The sequence below is a fragment of the Panulirus ornatus genome, chromosome 6 (genome assembly GCF_036320965.1).
Source record: "Panulirus ornatus isolate Po-2019 chromosome 6, ASM3632096v1, whole genome shotgun sequence".
In the NCBI taxonomy this organism is placed as follows: Eukaryota; Metazoa; Arthropoda; class Malacostraca; order Decapoda; family Palinuridae; genus Panulirus; species Panulirus ornatus.
In genome coordinates, this window is record NC_092229.1 from 5,110,375 (window position 1) to 5,134,994 (window position 24,620).

At 43.9% G+C, this 24,620-nt stretch overlaps 1 protein-coding gene across 6 annotated transcripts in view; it reads right to left on the reverse strand.

Annotated features, from left to right (window-relative positions):
* LOC139749022 (lachesin-like) overlaps positions 1 to 24,620 on the reverse strand; it is a 312,483-nt gene that overhangs the window by 212,351 nt on the left and 75,512 nt on the right. For 3 of the 6 annotated variants that reach the window (XM_071662406.1, XM_071662407.1, XM_071662405.1), the window contains exon 1: positions 18,154 to 18,501. The exons of the other annotated variants lie outside the window; for them this stretch is intronic. The gene's annotated coding sequence lies outside the window, so the exon portion shown is untranslated. Of the gene's footprint in view, positions 1 to 18,153; positions 18,502 to 24,620 lie in introns of those variants that run through there. 6 annotated transcript variants of the gene reach the window in all.

Consider the following 24,620-nt stretch of genomic DNA (forward strand, 5'->3'; position numbering starts at 1 on the left):
GCTGCGTATGCAAATTAGCATCGTCTGTCAGGGTTGAGTGAGCAGTCTTATGTGTGTGTGGTACACACAGTTTGCCACAACCTCTGGTTTGTCTCTCTACCACACTGAACGTCTGTGGTGGGAATAATTGTGTGGTGCGTGTGTGCGCGCGCGTGTGTGTATGTGTGTTCCACCCTCTCATTGTTGTCCTTTGCCAAAGTGGGAGTTGGGGAGAGAATAAGCACCCCTTAACAATCGCCCCATCTCCTACCCTTCTTTCGTGTACGTTCTCGTTTTCCTTCAGTATTTAGACACTTGCGTCACCACGGGGTTTGGTTACCGTAGAGGTAGGGGACAGGTGACCTCGTAGAAGATAACAACGGCAGAATAGATTAGATATAGCAACGATAGAGGATGTGAAGATAACGGAGGAAGACTGTGTTAAGATATCAAAAGCAGAAGATAACGAAAGATAGCAACAGTAGACGGGGTAAGGAAAGGGGTAGAAGACGACATTAGAAGGAGAGCTAAGATAAAGGAAAAATGATAAGAAAAATAAGAAATAAACACAGCGTGCGTACTAAGTATAGTCGCAATGACAATAAAACGAAAAAAGAAAAGAAAGGAAATAGATGCAGCCACGGAAGCGTAAGGTTATGGGAACAGAAGCAGTTGGGGAGAGAGAAAGAGAGAGAGCAACAGAAAAACCTAAATGCACCACCAAGCACCTGGCAGTGTTCAACAGACACACACACACACACACACACACACACACACACACAGCAACGTCAGAAAGGCAGACACAGCGTCGTCGAGATGGAGCAGTTTGTCCGCAAGTTTCTGTTTTCCCTTTTTCCAGCGAGGCTGGAAGGAGTCACGTGAGTGTGTGTGTGTGTGTCTCTCTCTCTCTCTCCCTCTCTCTCAGTAGCGTGGCGAGTCCTTCAGCGATGGGTAGAGCCAGAGATGGGGGCACCCACTATACATGCACGTATGTAGAACCAGGATAGAAGAGGCGAGGGTGGAATAGGAGTAACGGAGAGGATGTTCACATTTGCTACAGCGGTTGAAGAACATTGGCAACAAAGGAGAACTTTTTGCTTTGTAATTCGGGATTCGAAGGAGGGTGGTGAGGGAGGGAGATTTCCTCAAGTCTTCACCACAAGAAATGAAGTAATGAGTGCGCGCGTTATGTAGCCATAAAATGACCCTTTAGATATAATCAAGAAACATTTAAGAATTTTCATAGTTGCAAATAGAGTTTATTTTATCCATATTGCAGCTCGTGATTTATATATATATATATATATATATATATATATATATATATAGAGAGAGAGAGAGAGAGAGAGAGAGAGAGAGAGAGAGAGAGAGAGAGAGAGAGAGAGAGAGAATCTATATAAACTACTCCCCATTACATGCCTGGGTTCGACCCGGGATCATCAGAGTGACAACGAAGGGGTGAATACTAACGATGATTATGATAATTTCATTGTCAGTGAAAGAATTGGAAAAAAGATCACCACAGATCTATATCAGATGTCTTGATCATTCACAGTGTTTACCTATCGTTTCCACAGCTCCAGCAAGACGTTCACAAAATGATGAGTTCTCCACAATGTCTGGGATACAGTACGGTGAGGGTGGCTTATACCACATCCCTGGCTTTGATAACGCGAGAGAAACAGCAAACACGTACTCCTTCCTACCTCAACAGCATTCAACTATAGATATGTATACGTGTATATATATACACACTATATTTGTGTATATATATATATATATATATATACGCAATTGAATCTTTGTTTCTAGTCAATGGATTAAGGACATTCACCTGCTGGAACGTGAGCAAATATTCAAATATCGAGATGTGATTTATGTTGTGTTCCACAGTTACGAGTCTAGGTAGATGACCCCCGGGTGGGGGGGGAGAGAGGAGGAAGGGAGGGGGGGAGAGTTAAATATTACCCCATAATCGCGCCTGTACTTAACCTGATTAAACCGCCGACACCCTAATCACCATAATTAAGTCAGTTTCATCTCATCTGTCTATTTAATTACGTGTCATTTCATTAGGTAAAGAAGCCTTTTATGAATACATTTCACAGTCATTACATATATATATATATATATATATATATATATATATATATAATCAACCATCAATCTGTTCCTGGCGCTAACTCGTAAACGCGGGAAACTGCGGTCAACTTGAGGGGAAAAAAATTTATGGTGTTACCGGGTTCCGCCTGCAAGAGGTTCCACCATTAGTAACAAGTCACTTCTGGAGAGGCTGTACAGCAGAGTAGACTCTCGTCAAAGAACTCACTCCAAAGGAGTCTACAGTCCCCTACTGCTGAGAGCAGCCCAGCCTTGTGATCCAGCACCATTTAGAGGCATGTCCTGGGTAACACCAGGACTCCTTTATATAAACTGGACTAAGGGATATATATATACACACATGAAAGAATTGGAAATGGATTCTGCATCTTCGTCTATTGATATAAGATCAAACCATCGCTATCAGGCCCCACTCTCCTCCAGATGACCACTATACCTTTGCGTCGGTTCAAACCCCAACTCCAAAAGGTGCTCTCGAAAAAAAAAAAAAAGAGCAGATTGGCTGCCCTGAGCTAGCTAGCTCTCTCTCTCTCTCTCTCTCTCTCTCTCTCTCTCTCTCTCTCTCTCTCTCTCTCTCTCTCTCCAAGAATACGATAATAGATTAAACTCTTATCAACTCAATCGACGAGTAAACAGGAATGATATATATCTTTAACCCAAATGTTGTCTCGGCGCAGAGACGCATTTCCGACGTGGGTTGAAATATGATGTGCATTTTTCGTCTCCCGTGAACGACTCCAAGAAAGGTAAATAAGCAGGAGTGTGTGTGTGTGTGTGTGTCTCATAGCAGGAGAGAGAGGACTCTGGGGAGGGAGGGGTGTTGGAGGTCCGGGAGACCCTGCTATCGGACAGCTCCCTCGCATAAATCAGGACCGGGCGATAATTGATTAACTGGCTTTCAATCAACAAGATGTAGAAGAGCCTGCTGGTGTCGAAGCTGGTCGTCCGGGCGTTGTGTGAGGGAGAGGTCGTCCTGGCCACTGTGCGAGGGAATTGGCCCTGGTCTTGTGTGAAGAAAAGGGGTGGAGGAGGTCGTCTTAGCTTCACACGAGGAGGGGTCGTCTTAACTTCACGTGCAGGGGTCGTCCTGGCCTTAAGTGTCTCCAAGAGTTAAAAGAGGTCATGACCCCAGTGGCTCCAGGAGACGAGAGTGGGAGGAGGAGTCCCTATGATACATGATACCACGACAAAGTGTCGGGGGTCGTTGTCCAAAGAGTTCCGACCATAGGCATGAGGAGGGACGCAGCTGGTCTTGCGCATCGCTCGAACGGTACTGCTTCGAGTCCATCATTGTGGAAAACTTATAAAACTGAACACATCATTCTTCTTCGCTTATAGGTCCTCTGCGCAGGTGTCTTAACATGGTCTTCAAAATGTGTGTATGTGTTTGGGGGGGGAGGAGTTTGTGTCTCGTACTTTAAGCTCAAAATCATCAGCTCTTTAATTGAGCAATGCCCTAAAGAGCATTCTTCTCCAAAACAACAAATAATACCCGAAAGCTCTCAGTTAAAGATACAAAATATAAATCTAGTAGTCACCCTTTATGTCCACACATCTATTCACATTATGAAATATTCCCCATCTTTATCTGTTTACTTTCTAAATCATCCATTTACTTACACCACTTCACCTTCACTTGGTAAATTATCTATTGATCATTCTTCACACGAGACGCTGACATTGCATGGGTGTAAACAAGCACAAGTTATGGAGCCAGTCAACGAAAGTGCCTACGAGAAAATAGTGCATGGGGGTAACAGATTTCAGCTCAAGCTACCATAGACCAGACACTCACGGTGGAGAAGCCAATGGAAAAGGACAAACAAAAGAAAAGAGCTTAATAGACGAGGAAGGATCGGGGGCCAGCTCGGAGCCACACTCCTTTTGGGATATGAAAACGTATGCCACTCGGAGTCATACGCCTTGCCCTCTTGCGGCTGGGAAAAAGCACTTGAAATACCTTGGGAGAGGAAGTTATAGGAAAAGGGCGTAAGTGAAGCTGGAGGAGAAGGAAAGAGAGAAAGATATGGCCCCGTAAAGAGCAGCATTATCAGCTGGAGTTAACTATAGATCAAGTCGGGAGAGAGGAGGAGTATTTCGTATTAAAGACCAGGAAAAATTAATCAGCCGAGGAAGATTGATTAATATACTCATAATCTATTCACGTATCACTCACCGACGAACAACTTTACAGAGATTGTCTTCGCTAGATTATTCGTCCAATCACTGTCTTAACGTTTTCTATTCACTTGGTGAATCATTCATTCGCGTATCTACGTTATCTTCTCGCTTGGTAACTTATTCATTCACTTATCTATGCCTGTCTCGGACGAGGAGGAGAATGTAGTGTTAGGTGGTAGTGCTAGGGCCGAGTGGTACCACGGTTGGATGACACAGAAGCTAGGGCGATGGATATATAACCTTCCTTTTTTTATTCTTTTGTCCTCTTATCTTCGTTGATACGTCCCCTTCTCATAGTAACACTAAAATGCCACCGACTGAACGTCTAAACCGAAGTATAAGCATAAAAAACCAAAATATGTAAACCGATAAAGATGAACTAACAGAAAGATACAGATACATGTAAATTGGAAGAACAAATACAGAGATACGTGAAAAAAATTCCAGAAGCGATTCGATTATCATGAAAAAGATAAATGAATGGTTAATACAGTCAACCAGACTGACAGACATACATGTATATTCAGGCTGATAACCAAACAGATGCCATGACTAGACCGACAGATTCAGCTATATAATACAAGACCCAATTATAACGCTTCAGCAACGATTAAAACAGTGCCACAACGGCAACACCACCGCAGCGGAAACAGATCAAAACGAATACAATCCAGTTTTATTTACCAATTCCCTGTTCCATATCTATGTTTTCCCCCTCAGCTATATTTTGTGCCATGTTTCCACGCCGTGTAGTAATATGTACCGGGCTCTGGGACATATCTGGGGACGGGTAGTGGACCTGTGAGGTAACTTGGGTCCACAGTGCATTTTGGGAAGGGCCACTTCCTGCTATGAACCGATGAGAATCAGACTCGAGTCTTAACTCGAGCTTTTAAGCTGGGAAAGTTATAATACTTTGATCCATCTACCTCTGAACCTGTGAGGGTAGATTGCCAAGGTCCACTTCTAGCTCTTGAATCAGCGAGAATCGATTAGTGTGTCTTCAGTTCCCCACTCCAGCTTAGAGTCGGCGATGTTGGACTTTCGGTCCCTTAAGAAGCCTAAGCCAGTGAGAATAAGCCATTAGAGTGGGCTGACTAGGTCCTCATCAAGCTGCAAATCAGCGAGGGGTAATGAGGACATAGGATATTAACTTGGATCTCCTCCAGTGACCCTCTGATACTGGTTAACTGGGTCCAGTTCAAATGTCTGAAATGGGTTTCTTTGCACTGACCTCTTGCTATCAACAGCAGAGATAAGAATGCTTTGGTCTCTGAACCACAGAGTTTGAACCACCGTGAATTGGGTAGATGTAGGAAACTAGGTTCTACTTCTAACCATATAGTTCTTTGATCATGAATCAGCAAGCGAGGTTTCATGGCTCAAGTTTATGAACCAGCGAGACTTTTTGGACCACAGACTCACCATGAGTGAAGAAGAGCACCATGGTTGATCACTGCCCATGGTGGATTGATGTACCTTTTTGATGCAACGTCTAAAAGTGAAATAGCAAGGAGGGGACTTCTGCCCTTCCAGTGTCAAAAGCTTTATCAAAAGTAAGACAAAAGGAGAGAGCATTTCGTCGATTGGAAAGGCTAACGTGTTCATGCCATCCTCTTATCTAAACAAAAACAGTCCTTAAAGTGCTGATTATCGTATACGTCTTAAGGTTACTGGAGGGAGAGTCGTAGGATGGGTTTGGTCTGTAGCAGAACCCTTTCTACCACCCACTCACCTACCTATCGGCTTAGCCACTCGCTGTCACCACTATTACCACGCACTTATGTCGAGTGATGATAATGATCAAAAGACCTACTGACACCCCTCTAGAGAATCAGACTCGCAAGATCTCTAAAGGGAATACATTCTCCATACAAGCCGAGCGAGGGAGTGGATCCAGTGACAACATGTCTGCAACAGCTCTCTTCTACCTCCTTCCTCATAGCCCACTCGCTTTGAGACCGAGTGTTTTGATCAGTCTTATTCACACCAGGTCAAGGTGCCAACCAGGGAGGGGATGTCCTCTTTGCCATACTCAGAATGGAAACCTGTGAAGTCCTACGAGGATTATACGGCGATACACACACACACATACTGGCAAACCTAGCTGCTGCAGACAGGAAAACACACACACGACAGCAGTTCAGGAATTATCAACACCGTTGTCCTCGTCGCTGTATCGACGACCAAGATGGTCGTCGACCCTGTTGCCAAGGTGACCATGGTTGTATTCGACGCCGCCACCAATACCAGCAGGTGTTTAGCACGTGGGAAAAAAAATATCAAAGGATAGAAATCTGCGCCTGGTTGAAATTCGGGGACTAACACCATTTCGACCCCTTTTTTTTCCCAGATCCGGTGACCCGAGGAATAACTCTGGGTCAGAACACAGCAAGAGCACAGTTACATCACTGGAAAAAAAAAAATTGCCATGAAAAATATAGAGGAACTTTGGGCGGGTATGTCCGGTTTATCTGGCATTGGTATACAAATAAGATTTATCAGTCATCTGACCACAGCAAATGTCTCTCTCTCTCTCTCTCTCTCTCTCTCTCTCTCTCTCTCTCTCTCTCTCTCTCTCTCTCTCTCTAAACTGGTTCACTGTTCAAGTGGATGAGTGAATTCGCTGGCCACATCACTGCAACACAGAGGTCATGGACCACTGCCCTCTGCTGCAGTGAATACATGGCCACAATTCTCTACAGCAGCGAGTTGATGGGCAAAACAAAATGGACACAGTTATATGCAATGGTGAATTAAAAGGCCAAAGTTTAGTACAAAAGTGAAGTCGTGTTCTCAATCCTCTACAATAACGAGATCAAGATTGCATTACTTTACAAAATTGGCTTCATTCTGACGGCACTGTACAAGTGACTTAATTGCAGTATTTTGCATGTTGCGAAACGGATCTTTGTCATCTTGAACAAATCTGAACACTTTTGAAGAGGTCATTTTGTAAAAACAATATTTCCTATCTTTCTACAACATTCACCATTTTACTCGTACATGTATACATTAAAAGCAATGATTATTATAGCTATGTTTTCTTTCATACGTGTTCGCTATTGCCCGCATAAGCGAGGTAGCGTCTAAAACAGATGACCGAGCTTTAGAGGATAAAAGATAGTTTCCAACTTTATTACAAAAATATGATCCTTTGTCCTCTCTCGGTCTGTAGAGATGACAAGGACGCATGATGACTAACCCCCCGTGTTCAGTTACAATGTCCATCACAGTGTAGAAATTGCTGGTTATTAGGATGATATTGTTTGAAAAATATTTCAATGTTTAGCAGGAAGGCTACACCAGCAACAATGAGAAGCACAGAGAGAGAAAATGGAGTAGCGACTAGGTTAGTTAGTCCACTGAACGATATCATCCATCGTTCTGGGTGTGGTGGTCAGGAAGCGAGGCAGTCGGGGTTGAGGGAGGGTGTAGCGACTCGCGAGGAGTGGTGGCGGTGAGGGAGAGTGTTAGGTATCCAACGAGGGAGGGAGTGGTAGTGAGGAATTGCAGTGGTGGAGACGGGTGGTGTGGTGGCCAGGGAGAGGAGGAGTGGTGGTGGTAAGGAAGGGTGTAATGGCCAAGGTAGGAAGGTGTGTTGTAGCCCCCACCAAGGAAGGAGACGAACGGCCGGAAGACCTGAATCTGCTGGTGCTGCCGCAACACTATTATATGCATTGAATTTAGCCAAAGGTAAAAGGCAGATGTGTATCGTCTCATTTCATTTCAGATATTCATGGATACGGGTTCTTTGCATCCACAGGAATCGATTATTGTATGAAGTTTAACAAGTTCATTTTTACACAATTTTTTCTATCCAAAGTTTTTCTCTACCTTAGAAGGTAAGCGAATCAAACCAAGCACCTCGTTTGAATCAATCTGAATATTCGTAAGCATATACAAGATCATATCTTACATTCTCATTAATCATTTACCTCACGAGGAGAAAAAGAATACTACAATCTTTTTTTTTTTATGGAGTCGTCAAAAATTCTTCCCTTGCGAAGCAGAGCGACACGGCCTGTAAGACGAAAATAATGACTTGTAAAGAAATGAGCTACTGACATCCGCTTTAGACCACCACCTAACGAAGGGCGTGGTGCAGGGGCGTCTCGAGACACGCCAGGATTTTCTATGCCAAACTCTTTAAGAGCACTTGAGAATGACACCCTCTTCTCCACGCAACCGACCTCATACCTCCCTGAGAGTAGAGTCTCTCCCTTGATCTCGCTTGCCAATAAGGGAGTGAAGTACCACTTGATGGGGATGTCTTAGGTGGAGGATTTTTAAAGAATACGACGAGGCCGTAATGAGGGTCTTACCTTCTCTGTCTTCGAGACAGTGAGGAAAAAAAGGTAGAGACGTTTGGTCACCATTGCCCATCAATAAGTTTAAAACCTAGGCCAGCATCTCAACGTCTGGAAAGCCTTAAACAATCTTTTCATTTCAAAATTTGCTAACGAACGCCAAAATATTTAGATCCATTCAATGATTTCCTAAATTAAGGATGATATGCTAATGCTATGATTCCAAGAATATAATTCAAAGCTTTAACCAGTCAAATTTCACGAGGGAATAGAGGTAGGGGGTCATGAAGGAGGAGATAGAGAATAGTAAAGATTGTAAAATCGAGACTAGAAAAGGATTCATGCTTGAACGTAAAATGAAAAGCATTTAGATATGTCCTGATTTTAGAATAAAGAATCGAGGTGAAAACATATATTGAACTATAGATTATGAACATAGATTGGAAACTTACATAGTGGGAGGATGAGATGAAGACTGTACTTACTGTAGTGGGAGGAAAGATAAATGGTTACAGAGAGTGTGCAGCAGGAACAAGACGAAAGCTTCCGTTACAGTAAAATGATGAGACAAGATAGAGAGGCTGTACTTAACAAATCATATATAGCCTGGTATTAATGGTAAAGTGGCAAGACCTGATTAGAGACTTATAAAGATATAAGATAGATATTTTGAAGATAATAAAGTGGGACGACCATATAAGGGATTCATCGATTGTAAAGCAAGAAGCCAAGATTTCAGAGATTGTAAAGAAGTCAGACCTGACAAGGGATGTATATATTTTAAAGTGGGAATACAAGATAAAGGTTACTGGCTGCAAGTGTAAAGACACAAGGGATTTATTGATCGTTGAAGTGGCAAGATGAGATAAAGTATTGCACAGATTACGAGAAGATCAAAACCAGTACCGATTGTAAAGCGAGATAGCTGGCCACTTCGCCTCGGGGCTGATGAGCCACCGAGTCTCACAATAGACGAAGCAATAACCCGCCTGTTATGAAATACGCCTGACAGCAAGAAAGACGTTTCACATTAACAAAATCTTACAATATTGCAGACGTTGGAGGCCATCCTACGTTCCAGCAGCTTTCCAGTTCCAGTGAATATTATTCCCGCGTTTAACTGCTTATTCACATTCAGTTGTTATGCCCTGGTTGGATATATCAAACTCCAAATGGAGGAACCATTTTTCTGCCTCTTTTTTTTTTGCAGCAAAAGAGTTGCCTGGAAAATGAAAAATCTGTTTGGATATTGCAAGAGTCTGGCCCAAGCTGATTCAAACGATGATGCGGTTTCTTACGCGTTTTTTCTATTATGCCTCCAACAGCGATTATCTATTTTGTAATTATCTATTTATACAATAAAGGAGGAAAGAGTTCTGTACTAGTGGTGGCCTTTGATATGACATAAGCTAGCAATCTGTCCACATGGCAAAACATTTTTCTCTGGCTGCTCTAGATAAGACACTGGTGGCTGACGTTTTACTAGTAATGAAACAAATCTGTGCTGGACGTGCAGAGATTCGAACCCTTGTGTTATGGCTTTCCGGATGAGATTAGCAGTAGGTGAAGCTCCAAACGAGTTGCGATTATGGTTCAGGAAAGAAGTAGAATATACCCAGGGACGTATGCGTTTGGAGACCTGGGATATTTTATTCAATTGCTATATCAAACGTAGCTGATAAAATGAAGGGGAAGGTGTGAGGAACAGGTAGCATTGGGGACACTGAAGTCTCGTCACAGGCGTCACACGTTTTCCTGTGGTAGTGGTGTCGGTGGCAATGGTAGTGGTGTCAGTGGGGATGGTAGTGGTGTCATCGAGCAGTCTGGTCGTAGTATACACGGGCTGTAGTCTGTGGCCGTCTGGTGTGATAAGGCCTCTCCTGTTGGTGGGCATTACGGTGCTTGTGAGGCTGAAGCACTCTCTCTGGCCTTCATATTTGTGGTAGTATATACCTCTAGTGAGGCGAGCCATCTTAAAGAGAAGCAGATGTTCTGTACCAAGCTCGACGCCTCGCTACATCAGGATGGACACCTTCCGAGAGAGAAGTATTGTTGTAGAAGATTGAAAGATTCTTTTTTTTCGTACTTGTGAATGAACTAGCAAAAAATATGGGATGCGTTACTAGTCCAAGTAAAATCAGTTATTTCTGTGTTTTGTGAATGTCATAAAAGCTGAGCTTTGCTAGGATCTGGCATCACAGAAAAATATCCGAACCGTTGAACCTGAATTTTCGAAACGTGTGTCGAACCTTCGAAACGGTAAGGTAATTAAGTAATTTTCTCGTAGAATTACTATCAGTCGAGTTTCGAGAAGAGAGGAAGCGAGCATTTTCGGTAGCTGCTGACTGGCTGGAATCACACCCAGAGTCGAGATCCTTCCTCTGTGTTGGTATTGGTTCCTGCTTCACTCAGTGCTTCAAGAGTCGGCGAGGGAGTTCCATTCCTCTTGTGGTCTTTGCGTTGTATGGTTTCTCTCATTCACCTGACACAAGGACTCCATTCCACAGCAGTGGAAAAAAGGGGGACGCCTTCATCTCAGGGAGCGGAAAAGGAAGTGAACTACCAGGACTTCAACAATATTGTGATGCGACACAGATGTCGGTGTACAAGAACCCGAAGCTGTTCGGATCTGTTGCTCTAAAGCTGATAACTGACCAGGTCCTGACCATTTGTGTTCTGGGATGACATCCACAGTGTTAGACGAACACTGCTTTCGGAGAACAATGGTCTCCAGAATGTGTACTGTCAAGTGTATTGACCAAGTGCATCGAGAATTAGCTATCGAATGCCAACGATTCAAAATGATCCTAAGAAACATCTTCATCAGACAACTAGTTCATATTTAGATTGCAAGAATGCTCTTAAGTGAGGTAAAGTCATTTCTAACTTGCTTGCAATTACTTTCAGAGTGAGGATAGGTTGTTTGAAGAACTCCAATTCGCTTCTATACTTTTTGGGTATTTTTTGCCTAGCGAAACAGCAACGAGCATCAGATATCTCGTTTTCTTCGACTTCAACAACCCTGGGATGTACTGGTGCTATGTGGTATACGAAGAATCCTTTGCCGTCAGACGAAGGCGATATAATCCAGTGGCACGACAGATATAGAACCCATCCTCCAGACCTTTTAGAAACCTATCAACTATGCCTGTAGAGACCCATTGATTAGCGTGGTATCATTCTTCCTCAATTATGATTAGGAACTCTTTTAACATTCGTCGATTCGGATTCTTAACACCCCCTCTATGTCACGTCATTACACCATTGGGTTTGCCTTATAACAAAATGATATCACTCATCTTTACTATTTTCTTAATTTCAAAGAATTATGGATAAAGACTAAACAAAGACGTGAAGCAGACATATTATTCAAAGGTAGGAACAGAGGAAGGGGCTAAAACAGGATTATCAATATCCCCTCGAAGGCTCAGCACCCGAGGTTACCTGGCAATGGACCAAAAGGAGAGGACGTACATAGAAAGGGAAAACAGTTGATGTGACTCGCATTAATCACCCCAGACGACCGAGCCGTTGAAAACTGATGATGTGAAGTAAAGTGGGTGAACACTATGAGTAATACGACACTGACACGTTGTAATCATTTCGATTCACACTATAAACACGAGTCTAATTCTAGATACGAAGTCTTAATTCTACGCACGTAGCGAGTGCAAAATTTTTCATACACAAGAAAAAAAGTATCAATGTTCCACAAAACACACGATTTGATCCCCAGGGAACACGAGTACGTTCATCGAGCTCTGTCTTACGCGATGGAAATCTTCCATAAAAAAAGATATTCCAGAGAATGAAATAGTGGATCATACACTTACAGGATTTGATGCCATTACAAAATATACTCCCTTTTAAAAATCACAGGAAAGAGAATCCCTTTAAAACCAGGAAAAAGAAAATGGGACAATTTCTTTTTTTTTCTCTCTCGTATATCAAAACTCTTGGACAAAACGCGACGACCTTATGAATTAACAGTCAACAGCGGAAACAGGTTTCTATCCAGTGAATAAATAATCAAAACCCACAAAACACGATTCAGTCTCTCCTACCCCTGCCCTTACCATCCCCGGAAAAGAAAATAAAAAAAAAAACATATCTTTTGCATATTCGTTCACTGTTTCCCACCTCATCGAGGTAGCGACATTCTCTAGCCGTTGTATATAATGCGCCAAAAGCAGACCACACCATCCACAGCCATGCCTTACAGACTACTTCGTGCTTCCCCTCACCACTTTATATACCCTAGTTGAAACTGACATCACGTCGTCCCCCATCGACATCTCGGTAAACTTTATTCTATCCTATGCACGCCTCTCACCCCCCCTGCACGTCCTGGTCATACCTCAATTTTTTTTCACTCCGACCTTCCATCTCCTGATGGTTTCCAGGTCCTCCTTTCCTCCCTCCAATTTAACACAACATTTCAGACAGTCTCTTCACTCATTCTCTCCCACGTCTGAACCATCGCGACAAACCCTATTCACCTCAACCAAGTTGTGCTAAACATTTACACCTCAGTCTTACTCCGTCCTTTCTTATAAAGTCAAGATAAAAACTCTCCCATTCTTCTCTAACACCAGCTTCCGAATGTTCTCTACTACCAAGACTGTGCAATCTGTAAAGAGCAGCCTATTTGCCTCCCAGCCTCCCCCTTCCGTGGCCACAGCACACTTGACCTGCCCTTCGCTACAAAACCCCGGCATTTACGTTCTTCATTGTACCTAGCCACGAAGAGATTAAACAGCCATGGTAACATTACATACCCTTCTCGCAGACCCACCTGGAGCTACTCTCTCTTTCCTACTCGCAAACGCCCATCACTTCCTCGTTGAAACTCCTAATTGCATTTAGCAGCTTTCCTTCTACAGCATATACTCGCGAACACTCTCCACAAAACTTTTGTATCAACCTTCCCATACGTTTTTTTCCGTGCCCATAAAATGCCTCATGGAACTCTCTACAAGTACTTCTCACACACGCATCTTCAAAGCAAACACCTGACCGTCACATACCTTGCTACTTCTAAAGCCAGAGCGCTCCTTCCCAGTCTTGATACACGGTGCACGCTAACCAACTTCTCAGTCACGACTTTCACACACACCTTACCATATACTCAACACGCATCCCTTCAATAATTCAAGCAGCCATGTTCGTCCCACTTGGCTTCATAAGGCTACTTGGCAAGCTTTCGACGTGCGAATAGCCCAGGACGAGGTGCTTGGACTGGCAAATATATATATATAAACTTGCTCGACTCCCACCTACGCAAACATGTTTTGGAGAGACAAAACCCTATCAGTTTGTACAAAAACTCGAAGCCAAATAGAATCAAATCCCACCCCTCATGAAACTATAATAGCACCAGATCCCACAACAGTGCCACCTAGGCCAGAGAAAAAAATTATAGCCTTCAATACTTTTGTTTGGCGCGAGATAATTTCAGCATCCTCTTTTGCGATTCTTGAAAAAAAACTGCGATTGCATGAAAAAAATATATCTAATGCAAAAGGAATTTATTTATAAAAAGTTTGGCAAAAGGTTCTTGGAAGCTTAAACTGAAGGATTTCGAGCAATATATCCGCACTGGGATTATTCAAGCATAAATCCTGCCTGCCCTATGTAAATCCTTAAATATTAATCTTTCCAGCTCTATCTAATCTTTCAAGGCTACCTAATTCCTCAACATCGATTCTGCTGACCCTATCTAAATTCCCAGCATAAATCCTGCCCAGTGCTATCTAATCCTCCACTCATGTATCCTGCCTGCCCTATTTAATCTCCGAATATAGATCCTACAAGCCCTATCGAGATTCTCCCCCCCAAAAAATAGAAAAATCCTTAGCCCTATCTAACCCCCAACTCTATTGAAACTACCAACTTAAATCCTATTTTGCCCTATTCTATCTCCCAATAGAAATCCTACCTAACTTTCTAAATTCCCAATAGAAATCCCACCCAACCCCCATTTAAATACCAACATAAATTTTACCCAACCCCGTCTAATCTCCCAGCATAACTCGCAGCTGAGAGAGAGAGTCTTCGAATGCTCGTAAGCAACACATTGCTATGGGCAGATAGCAGGGAGACGAGAGACTCGCCCAAACAGCTCCCTTACGTAGACGAATCTACTCCCCTTGGCTCCCCTTCGCTCGAAGACCCACCACAATTTGAGGAAACCCTAAACCCCCTTCCCCCTTCACACCCACGTCTTCTCTCATCTTCCCTTTAGGTACAAGACTCAACTTTTTGATAGAAATAATCCCCCCCCCAACCCCACACCCCCCTTAACTCTTCCTTACCCCTTTCGACCCTGCTGGCATCCCCTTAGCTACACGACCCATCAGCATTTGAGCAATAACCCACCTCCCTCTTCCACCACTCTTGGCTACCCTCACCTAGACGGCCCGACATTTGAGCAATAACTCCTGCTTAACAAAAGCCACAACTCCAAAATGGAGGAAAGAAAAAAAAATAGAGGATAAAAACTCGCCAGCATAAATTTCGTGGACAATAAGTGCTCCAAGCTAAGTGATAAGCTAACAAAAGCTAAGCAGACGCTAACCAAAGCTAACAATGCGTACTGCTCACGAGGGGAGATGTGAGGTGCAATTAATTAGGAGTGTTATCTTGTGTTTGTGATTTGTTTGTGTTGCGAAGGTTAGCGGGCCGGCGTAATAGCATGGGGCTTAGGTCAGAGGTTTAGTGTTGATGCCAGTGTTGCGTGGGGTTTGAAGAGGAGGAAGTCTGGGGTGTTGATGAAAGTGTTGTGCGAGGAGGTTCTGGGTGTTGATGCGAGTGTTGAGAGGTTTCAGGTATTAATGCAAGTGTTGCGAGAGGTCTAAAGGGGTTGTGTGTTGTATTCCTAGTGTCCAGAGGTTGAAGGAGGTATGGAGTGTTGACGTCAGTGTGCGTGAGGTTCGAGGAACTTCTGGGTGCTCACGAGAGTGTTGTGTGGGGTTAAATGGATCCAGAGTGTTCATACGAGCGTTGTGCGAGGTTTGACGAGGTTGTGGATGCTGTGCAAGGTTTGACGTTACTTCAAGCATCGCGACAGAAGAAAATGATTTCGGAGAAGAGAGTCAAATGGAATCAAAACTCTCTCTCTCTCGTCTGATGAGAGATGTCCATTTGCGTCTTGCAAGCTCAGTTGCCAGCCACTATTAATTACCAGAACCTACACCAGTGGGGGTGAGCTTTGCAACACATTGCACACACTGCGAATTGCTTATTGCTTACCGCACTGTAGTGCACGCGGACCCCAAGCTGTGGTAGAAGACGAACGGTACGAACGTCAGCAGCTCCAAGCCTTTATATATCCGAGTACGTGTGTCACAGAGAGAGATCTGCACCCGTGTCACACAGTCATCTTAACATTGAATATACGTATCATATCTTTACTACCTACGTGTGCATACATGCACAAAGGCCTTGACCAGATACCTATTTATGCAACAACACCCTCATGGAAGGACGAACAGCTGGAGGGCGAGCTCAAGACAAGCTACAGAGCCCAGGTTTCGAACCAGTGCGGACTAGCACCGGGCAAGCCCGTGTTAATTCTTGTAACATTAGCCACGGCACAAAAGAGGACCCCTTGTGTGCTAGAGAGAAATCAGATTATCTTAAAACGAGCCAACTAAAGATTATCCATAGATTACCCTTGGATATAATTCGACTCAATAAATCTAAACAATAGGCATGTTTCAAGTACCATAAGCTGTAGACTTGCAATTCCCAGCTTCCACATTTGCTGGGAATAGACACATCTGCATATACAAATTTTTTCAATTCCGTTTATGATGAATTTCGCTAACTTTCAAACTATTTGGTGAAAGGTCAATTGCCGAATAAGCCCAGCCGGGAATTACCCTTATTTACGATTATGTATATATACATACATATTATATATGTGTATATATATATATTATATAATCTTTCCAACATTGGTAATTAAACATGTTATGTGATCATGAATTTTTGTTCTCCATAACATACGTAACGTCGCTTTTCACAAGATGTGAAACGAATAATTCAAGATGAGAAACATCAAGATATTCAGGGTAATTCTACCTCTTAGAATATTCGCCAAAAAGAAAAAAAAAGTCTTCGAGAAAAGGGATTGCCCATAGATAACCGACATGTCAACATAAATCACTGACAAATCCCACCCAGGCTCAAATATTCTATGCAATATAAATATCCCATATTCTATGTAATATTCTAAAAAAAAATATTCGAAAAAAAGACATTCATCAAGATTTTCATTTACTGAACATTTACCGACCGTATGTCCGTCTTGATTATAATATGCATCACAGATTTGGCGTCAGCATAGCCAACCAACACGAAAAGACACATTTAGGAGGGCAGTAGTCACGAGAAGACACATTAATGAGGGTAGCAGTATTGCAAACTATGAATGAACTGACCTAGTCTCACTAATGGCAATTTTTGCATACATCACGCGAGTTCATTCTCTGCTTCAAAACACCTGGTTAATTAAAATTCTATTGAAACGATTCACTTCAACTCTCGCGAAGTTTCGCGATCGAGTCTTTCACACGTTGCGAGTCTGCCCAGATGGGTAACCTTGCTATCGTGTTGCTCAGGCCCTCTGTGATTATAAGACTAGCATCATTTGCCCTAAGGTCCCTTTATAGACGTGTGGATACTCATTAAAAGACAAAAATTGCTGTAATCACGAATTAAAGGAATGATAAGAACAAGGCTAGAAATCCTGCTCTCGTTTCAAGAAATATGTTTATCTATTAAATACAGAAATTCAAAGTAAGGTTTAGATGGAGATGTTTATGATATCAATTTCTGAAAGAGTCTTACAGATGTATATAATCAGAGAGAAGGTTCAGTTACTGTTATGCCACCATCTACTTTTTTCAACACATTGTAAGGATCATTACCTTTTGTCGTTCGCAATATATATATATATATATATATATATATATATATATATATATATATACTATTTGCGTTTTACGAGAAGTTTTACACTCGTGTTGCCCCGTCTCACCCTTGTATATATGTTTAAAGACTTTACCCTTATAAATGCATGCCCATACAAACACCCTAGCCTAAGCTACATACCCATTAATCGACCATTCTCATACAAATTAACATATCCAGGATTCGAACCCATGCGGGTTCGACTCCAAGTTGGCGCGTGCCTACTCGTGGTCAGTAACGCTAACCACTATACCACAGAGGGCCACGTGTTGCCAGACTCCGCCTGCATGTGGTTACACTCAAAAAAAAAGTCACCTCCGACGAGGCTGTATTAAGCTAATACGTGCAAAGGAGGACAGTCTTGTCAAAGAGCCTCTCATCCTAAAGGAGTGTATCATTACCCTGCTTCCGACTGCAGCGCAACCTTGAAATTGAAAGAGCCTTACAAAACGGGTCCTGGAGTTGCATAATAAAGTGTTGTATGACTACCTTGTTATTACTTCCTTACAGAAAGAACACTCAAAATTGGTGATATGTATATTACTATACAAGTGTGTGTGTGTGTGTGTGTGGTTTGTAAACTTACTCCCAGTCCAAGATGTCTTCGATCTTTCAGAAGCTCCTGCAGCACTCGGGAAGCTGGCCACGTCCACCGGCTGAAGCCACAGATCGTAAAGCGTCGTCTCCATAAACACCCCATCGTTACTTATGCTCTGGGTCTCTTCCTGTAGGCCGGGAGGAACTCCTGTAGCAACGCGACACTGTCTAAGTAGCAACTGGCAAACCCACTTAGTGCGCCAGTCCGTCAACACCTTTTCTTTATGACGTCAGTTTTCCACTCGTTTTCGGTTGTTATTGTCAGTTACGGGGAATAGTATCATTTATAGAGGTAATTCATTACATTAGTCTACTCAGACATGCTGATGGCCAAACCTCATTGCCAAGTTGAGCAAATTCCGTCAAATTGTTTAGGAGATTGATTAAGGACCACAGACAAACACGGTCAACTACCGGGGTATGGCAAGGGCCGACTCGTCGAAAATTATACCAGCCTGCTTCACAGGGTTCATATGTAATGCAGGACAACATCGTCCATGGTTCAAGCTCGAAATCAGCTCGAAAACACAAATAAATGAATTTCGAAGCTCATACCTGATCTCTCTCAAGACGTCGAATAAGATGTTAGTTCGTTATATTGGTGTTGCCAATCGCAACTATAAGCTACTGGCTACCAGACAGGTACCTGTTGCTTGTAGAACTTTTCTAAGTTACATTTCTATGTTGACGTGGTCGAAGCTTCATATTTGTGTGGAATGAATCCTGTGTTGTTATAGTAGTCGAACCTTCACGTTTGTGAATGAATCCCTTGATGTCAGCGTACTCGAAGCTCCACATTCGAATGAATATCGTTTTTATTACGTCTTGATATACCTTTTAGCAGCGTAATGTACGAGTAATCAAGTATATTGTCTTTGTTCACAGTTATATTCACAACTATTTACGAAAGGAGGAGCCACAGGAGAGGGGTAGACTGAAGCGAAACCGATTCGAAAGGTGAAATGGGTCACTAAACCCAAACAAGAGGCTGTTTACGTAATAAGTATTTATAAGTGACATTCTTCACTGCATTCACGTCATGAGCAACGATGGCAGTGGATCATGAAGGCATGAAATACCATGAAAATGTGAAATGAAACAAGAAATCACGATTTTCCAAATGTGGAGAATCATTTTATTTCTCACTACAGCGCGGTGTTAAGACCTACGCAATCCACACACAACGATATCTCCTCTTTCACGTTGGCAGACGAATCAGATTCACCTCAAAACGGCGACAACGCTGCTTCGGTACAGAGGGGAACACGGTGCAGACATTGGCTGGTCATCGTCGTGAGCGTGTCATTACGTATAGCTGAGAGAAGCAGTTTCGGTGATTTGAGGCAGCTGGTTCGTTCTGATCGCCCGAAGTGTTCATGGCTGCGTGTCGCGAGGTGTCGAAGGCTTCGTCTAGCCAAATTTCGAAGCATTACGGCCATTTGCTCTAGTACTGGTAGACAAAAGACGATTGCAAACCTTCTGGAAATATCGTCCACAGACTTTAAGAATTGCCGGATCGTGTCATTTGAGTGAGATAGACATTAGTCTATCGCTTGCGGACTGAGTACGTACCTGCCGGGAGAAGCGGCATATCTGTACTGCTTTGAATATCGGCGAGACGAAGCGTCTCCTGAGCAGAAACAAATCCAAGGGAAGAAACGTTACGTTGATAACGGAGTTAAATGTGTCTTCTTTTAATATTCTTAATGAAATTTTGATCAGTATTGCCCAGTGTTATTTGCCTATGAACCGTATGATTTTAATCATCGATAAAAAGATATTTTTTTGCTGCCGTCTTCGTCTGTTTTCTGTGTGAATCGTCACGTTTGACGACACTTCTTGTAAGTTGGGATTACTGACGTGGCAGTAGTGGGTCGCTTTCATTCTGCCTGAGAAGTTTCTCTCTCTCTCTCTCTCTCTCTCTCTCTCTCTCTCTCTCTCTCTCTCTCTCTCTCAATGGGTTTTTGAGGTATATTTATTCAAGGAACATTTCTAGATGTACCAAACTTCGTGCTTTGAACAGACGCACTTAATGTAGATATTACACTCTTGATATCCTTCCCTCCATCGGCCCTGATGGTGTGTGGGAGGGAGAAGCAACACTGAATCGCAGGCCAATAAAACTGAAGATGTTTACTCAAGCACCTGAGGGTCTTTTCCCATTACGACTACGTTTTCCAAGCAACAAGTCAATTGCTTATATATATATATATATATATATATATATATATATATATATATATATATATATATATATATATATATATATATATATATATATATAAAGATAAGCAATTGACTTGTTGCTTGGAAAATGCAGTCATAATAGAATACAAAATCCTGTGTGTGTGTGTGTCAGAAACAAACGAGCAACGGCCTCCTTTGCCAACCATCCACAGTCAAGCCCAATAAACTTGAAGGATTTGAGTAATCTTGGCCACTTTGTATGTTCTCGTACAGCCCTGTGGCATCACGTCACCCTCCGTATACCACCTCAATCCTCTCTGTTCTATCCCATGCTCCCCAGAGATATCCATTGCTCCACACAATTGTGCAGTGCTTCCAAGAGCTATACAATGCTCCACAGAGGTACACAATGCTCCACGCAACTACATGATGCTCCCCAGAGATAGACAATGCTCCCCTAAGTAATACAACGCTCCACTTAGCTTTGCAATGTTCCCAGAACTATACAATGATTCACACAGCTACACAGTGCTCTTAGAAGTATACGATGTTCCACAAAGCTGTACAATGCTGCCACAGCAACACAGTGTTCCACAAAGCTGCACAGTGCTGCCAGAGCAACACAGTGTTCCACACAGCTGCACAGTGCTGCCAGAGCAACACAGTGTTCCACGCAGCTGCACAGTGCTGCCAGAGCAACACAGTGTTCCACGCATCTGCACAATGCTGCCAGAGCAACACAGTGTTCCACACAGCTGCATCATCACCGCTGGGAGCCGGAGGTGGAGGGGGGGAGGGAGGGGAGGAAGTGCCTCGCGTCTACAGATAAGAACAGCAATTAGGTATCGACGCCCCAGGACCAACAGACCTGGGTGAAGCAGCTCTCCTCCCTCACCCGCCCTGGTGTAGCCAGCTCCTTGTGTCCTGGTTGTTGTGTTGCGTCCTAGTTGTTCTGTCGTGTCCTGGTTATATGTTGCTGTGTCCTGGTTGTTGTGTTGCGTCCTAGTTGTTCTGTCGTGTCCTGGTTGTTGTGTTGCGTCCTAGTTGTTCTGTCGTGTCCTGGTTGTTGTGTTGCGTCCTAGTTGTTCTGTCGTGTCCTGGTTGTTGTGTTGCGTCCTAGTTGTTCTGTCGTGTCCTGGTTGTTGTGTTGCGTCCTAGTTGTTCTGTCGTGTCCTGGTTGTTGTGTTGCGTCCTAGTTGTTCTGTCGTGTCCTGGTTGTTGTGTTGCGTCCTAGTTGTTCTGTCGTGTCCTGGTTGTTGTGTTGCGTCCTAGTTGTTCTGTCGTGTCCTGGTTGTTGTGTTGCGTCCTAGTTGTTCTGTCGTGTCCTGGTTGTTGTGTTGCGTCCTAGTTGTTCTGTCGTGTCCTGGTTGTTGTGTTGCGTCCTAGTTGTTCTGTCGTGTCCTGGTTGTTGTGTTGCGTCCTAGTTGTTCTGTCGTGTCCTGGTTGTTGTGTTGCGTCCTAGTTGTTCTGTCGTGTCCTGGTTGTTGTGTTGCGTCCTAGTTGTTCTGTCGTGTCCTGGTTGTTGTGTTGCGTCCTAGTTGTTCTGTCGTGTCCTGGTTGTTGTGTTGCGTCCTAGTTGTTCTGTCGTGTCCTGGTTGTTGTGTTGCGTCCTAGTTGTTCTGTCGTGTCCTGGTTGTTGTGTTGCGTCCTAGTTGTTCTGTCGTGTCCTGGTTGTTGTGTTGCGTCCTAGTTGTTCTGTCGTGTCCTGGTTGTTGTGTTGCGTCCTAGTTGTTCTGTCGTGTCCTGGTTGTTGTGTTGCGTCCTAGTTGTTCTGTCGTGTCCTGGTTGTTGTGTTGCGTCCTAGTTGTTCTGTCGTGTCCTGGTTGTTGTGTTGCGTCCTAGTTGTTCTGTCGTGTCCTGGTTGTTGTGTTGCGTCCTAGTTGTTCTGTCGTGTCCTGGTTGTTGTGTTGCGTCCTAGTTGTTCTGTCGTGTCCTGGTTGTTGTGTTGCGTCCTAGTTGTTCTGTCGTGTCCTGGTTGTTGTGTTGCGTCCTAGTTGTTCTGTCGTGTCCTGGTTGTTGTGTTGCGTCCTAGTTGTTCTGTCGTGTCCTGGTTGTTGTGTTGCGTCCTAGTTGTTCTGTCGTGTCCTGGTTGTTGTGTTGCGTCCTAGTTGTTCTGTCGTGTCCTGGTTGTTGTGTTGCGTCCTAGTTGTTCTGTCGTGTCCTGGTTGTTGTGTTGCGTCCTAGTTGTTCTGTCGTGTCCTGGTTGTTGTGTTGCGTCCTAGTTGTTCTGTCGTGTCCTGGTTGTTGTGTTGCGTCCTAGTTGTTCTGTCGTGTCCTGGTTGTTGTGTTGCGTCCTAGTTGTTCTGTCGTGTCCTGGTTGTTGTGTTGCGTCCTAGTTGTTCTGTCGTGTCCTGGTTGTTGTGTTGCGTCCTAGTTGTTCTGTCGTGTCCTGGTTGTTGTGTTGCGTCCTAGTTGTTCTGTCGTGTCCTGGTTGTTGTGTTGCGTCCTAGTTGTTCTGTCGTGTCCTGGTTGTTGTGTTGCGTCCTAGTTGTTCTGTCGTGTCCTGGTTGTTGTGTTGCGTCCTAGTTGTTCTGTCGTGTCCTGGTTGTTGTGTTGCGTCCTAGTTGTTCTGTCGTGTCCTGGTTGTTGTGTTGCGTCCTAGTTGTTCTGTCGTGTCCTGGTTGTTGTGTTGCGTCCTAGTTGTTCTGTCGTGTCCTGGTTGTTGTGTTGCGTCCTAGTTGTTCTGTCGTGTCCTGGTTGTTGTGTTGCGTCCTAGTTGTTCTGTCGTGTCCTGGTTGTTGTGTTGCGTCCTAGTTGTTCTGTCGTGTCCTGGTTGTTGTGTTGCGTCCTAGTTGTTCTGTCGTGTCCTGGTTGTTGTGTTGCGTCCTAGTTGTTCTGTCGTGTCCTGGTTGTTGTGTTGCGTCCTAGTTGTTCTGTCGTGTCCTGGTTGTTGTGTTGCGTCCTAGTTGTTCTGTCGTGTCCTGGTTGTTGTGTTGCGTCCTAGTTGTTCTGTCGTGTCCTGGTTGTTGTGTTGCGTCCTAGTTGTTCTGTCGTGTCCTGGTTGTTGTGTTGCGTCCTAGTTGTTCTGTCGTGTCCTGGTTGTTGTGTTGCGTCCTAGTTGTTCTGTCGTGTCCTGGTTGTTGTGTTGCGTCCTAGTTGTTCTGTCGTGTCCTGGTTGTTGTGTTGCGTCCTAGTTGTTCTGTCGTGTCCTGGTTGTTGTGTTGCGTCCTAGTTGTTCTGTCGTGTCCTGGTTGTTGTGTTGCGTCCTAGTTGTTCTGTCGTGTCCTGGTTGTTGTGTTGCGTCCTAGTTGTTCTGTCGTGTCCTGGTTGTTGTGTTGCGTCCTAGTTGTTCTGTCGTGTCCTGGTTGTTGTGTTGCGTCCTAGTTGTTCTGTCGTGTCCTGGTTGTTGTGTTGCGTCCTAGTTGTTCTGTCGTGTCCTGGTTGTTGTGTTGCGTCCTAGTTGTTCTGTCGTGTCCTGGTTGTTGTGTTGCGTCCTAGTTGTTCTGTCGTGTCCTGGTTATATGGTTGCTGTGTCCTGGTTGTTGTGTTGCGTCCTAGTTGTTATGTCGTGTCCTGGTTGTTGTGTTGCGTCCTAGTTGTTCTGTCGTGTCCTGGTTGTTGTGTTGGTGCGCCCTGGTTGTCGTGTTGCTGTGTCCTGGATGTTGCGTCGTGACCTGGTTATTGCGTCGTGACCTGGTTATTGCGTCGTGTCCTTTGACCTTTGCACCCTGGCATGTCCTGATTGTCCTGGCTTGCTGGCTCTGCTTCCGTCCTGATCGTATTGCTTATCTTGGTTCGAAACTCACCATCCCGTTTTCTTCCAGGTTCAGAGAGACACTGAACTCATGTGATGTGATTTGGGTACAGACATTTTGCCTCTTCGTTAATCGTATTTATACCTCGCATTTATCGTTGTTGGGCGGGTTCCGGTATTCGTTGAACCTTGTTTCTTTGATAAGTATTGGCGCTCGTTGACCCTGGTATTCGTTGAACCTTGTTCTTTTGATAAGTATTGGCGCTCGTTGACCCTGGTATTCGTTGAACCTTGTTCATCAGGTAGGTTTTGGTATTTGTTGACCCTGGAATTCGTTGAACTTTGTTCCACGGGTAACTCTTGGTGCTCGTTAATCTTTGTTCCTTTCTGTCAGGTTCTAGTATCCGTTGAACCTTGTTCCTTACGTAGGGTAAGTCTTGATGCTCATTGAACCTCGCTCTCTTCCAAGGATAGCGGCCTGGAGCTCGTTGAACCTTGTTCTTTAGGTTGAGACTTTTGATCCTCGTTGATCCTTATCATTGTGGACTAATCTTGATACGCATTGAACCTTGTTC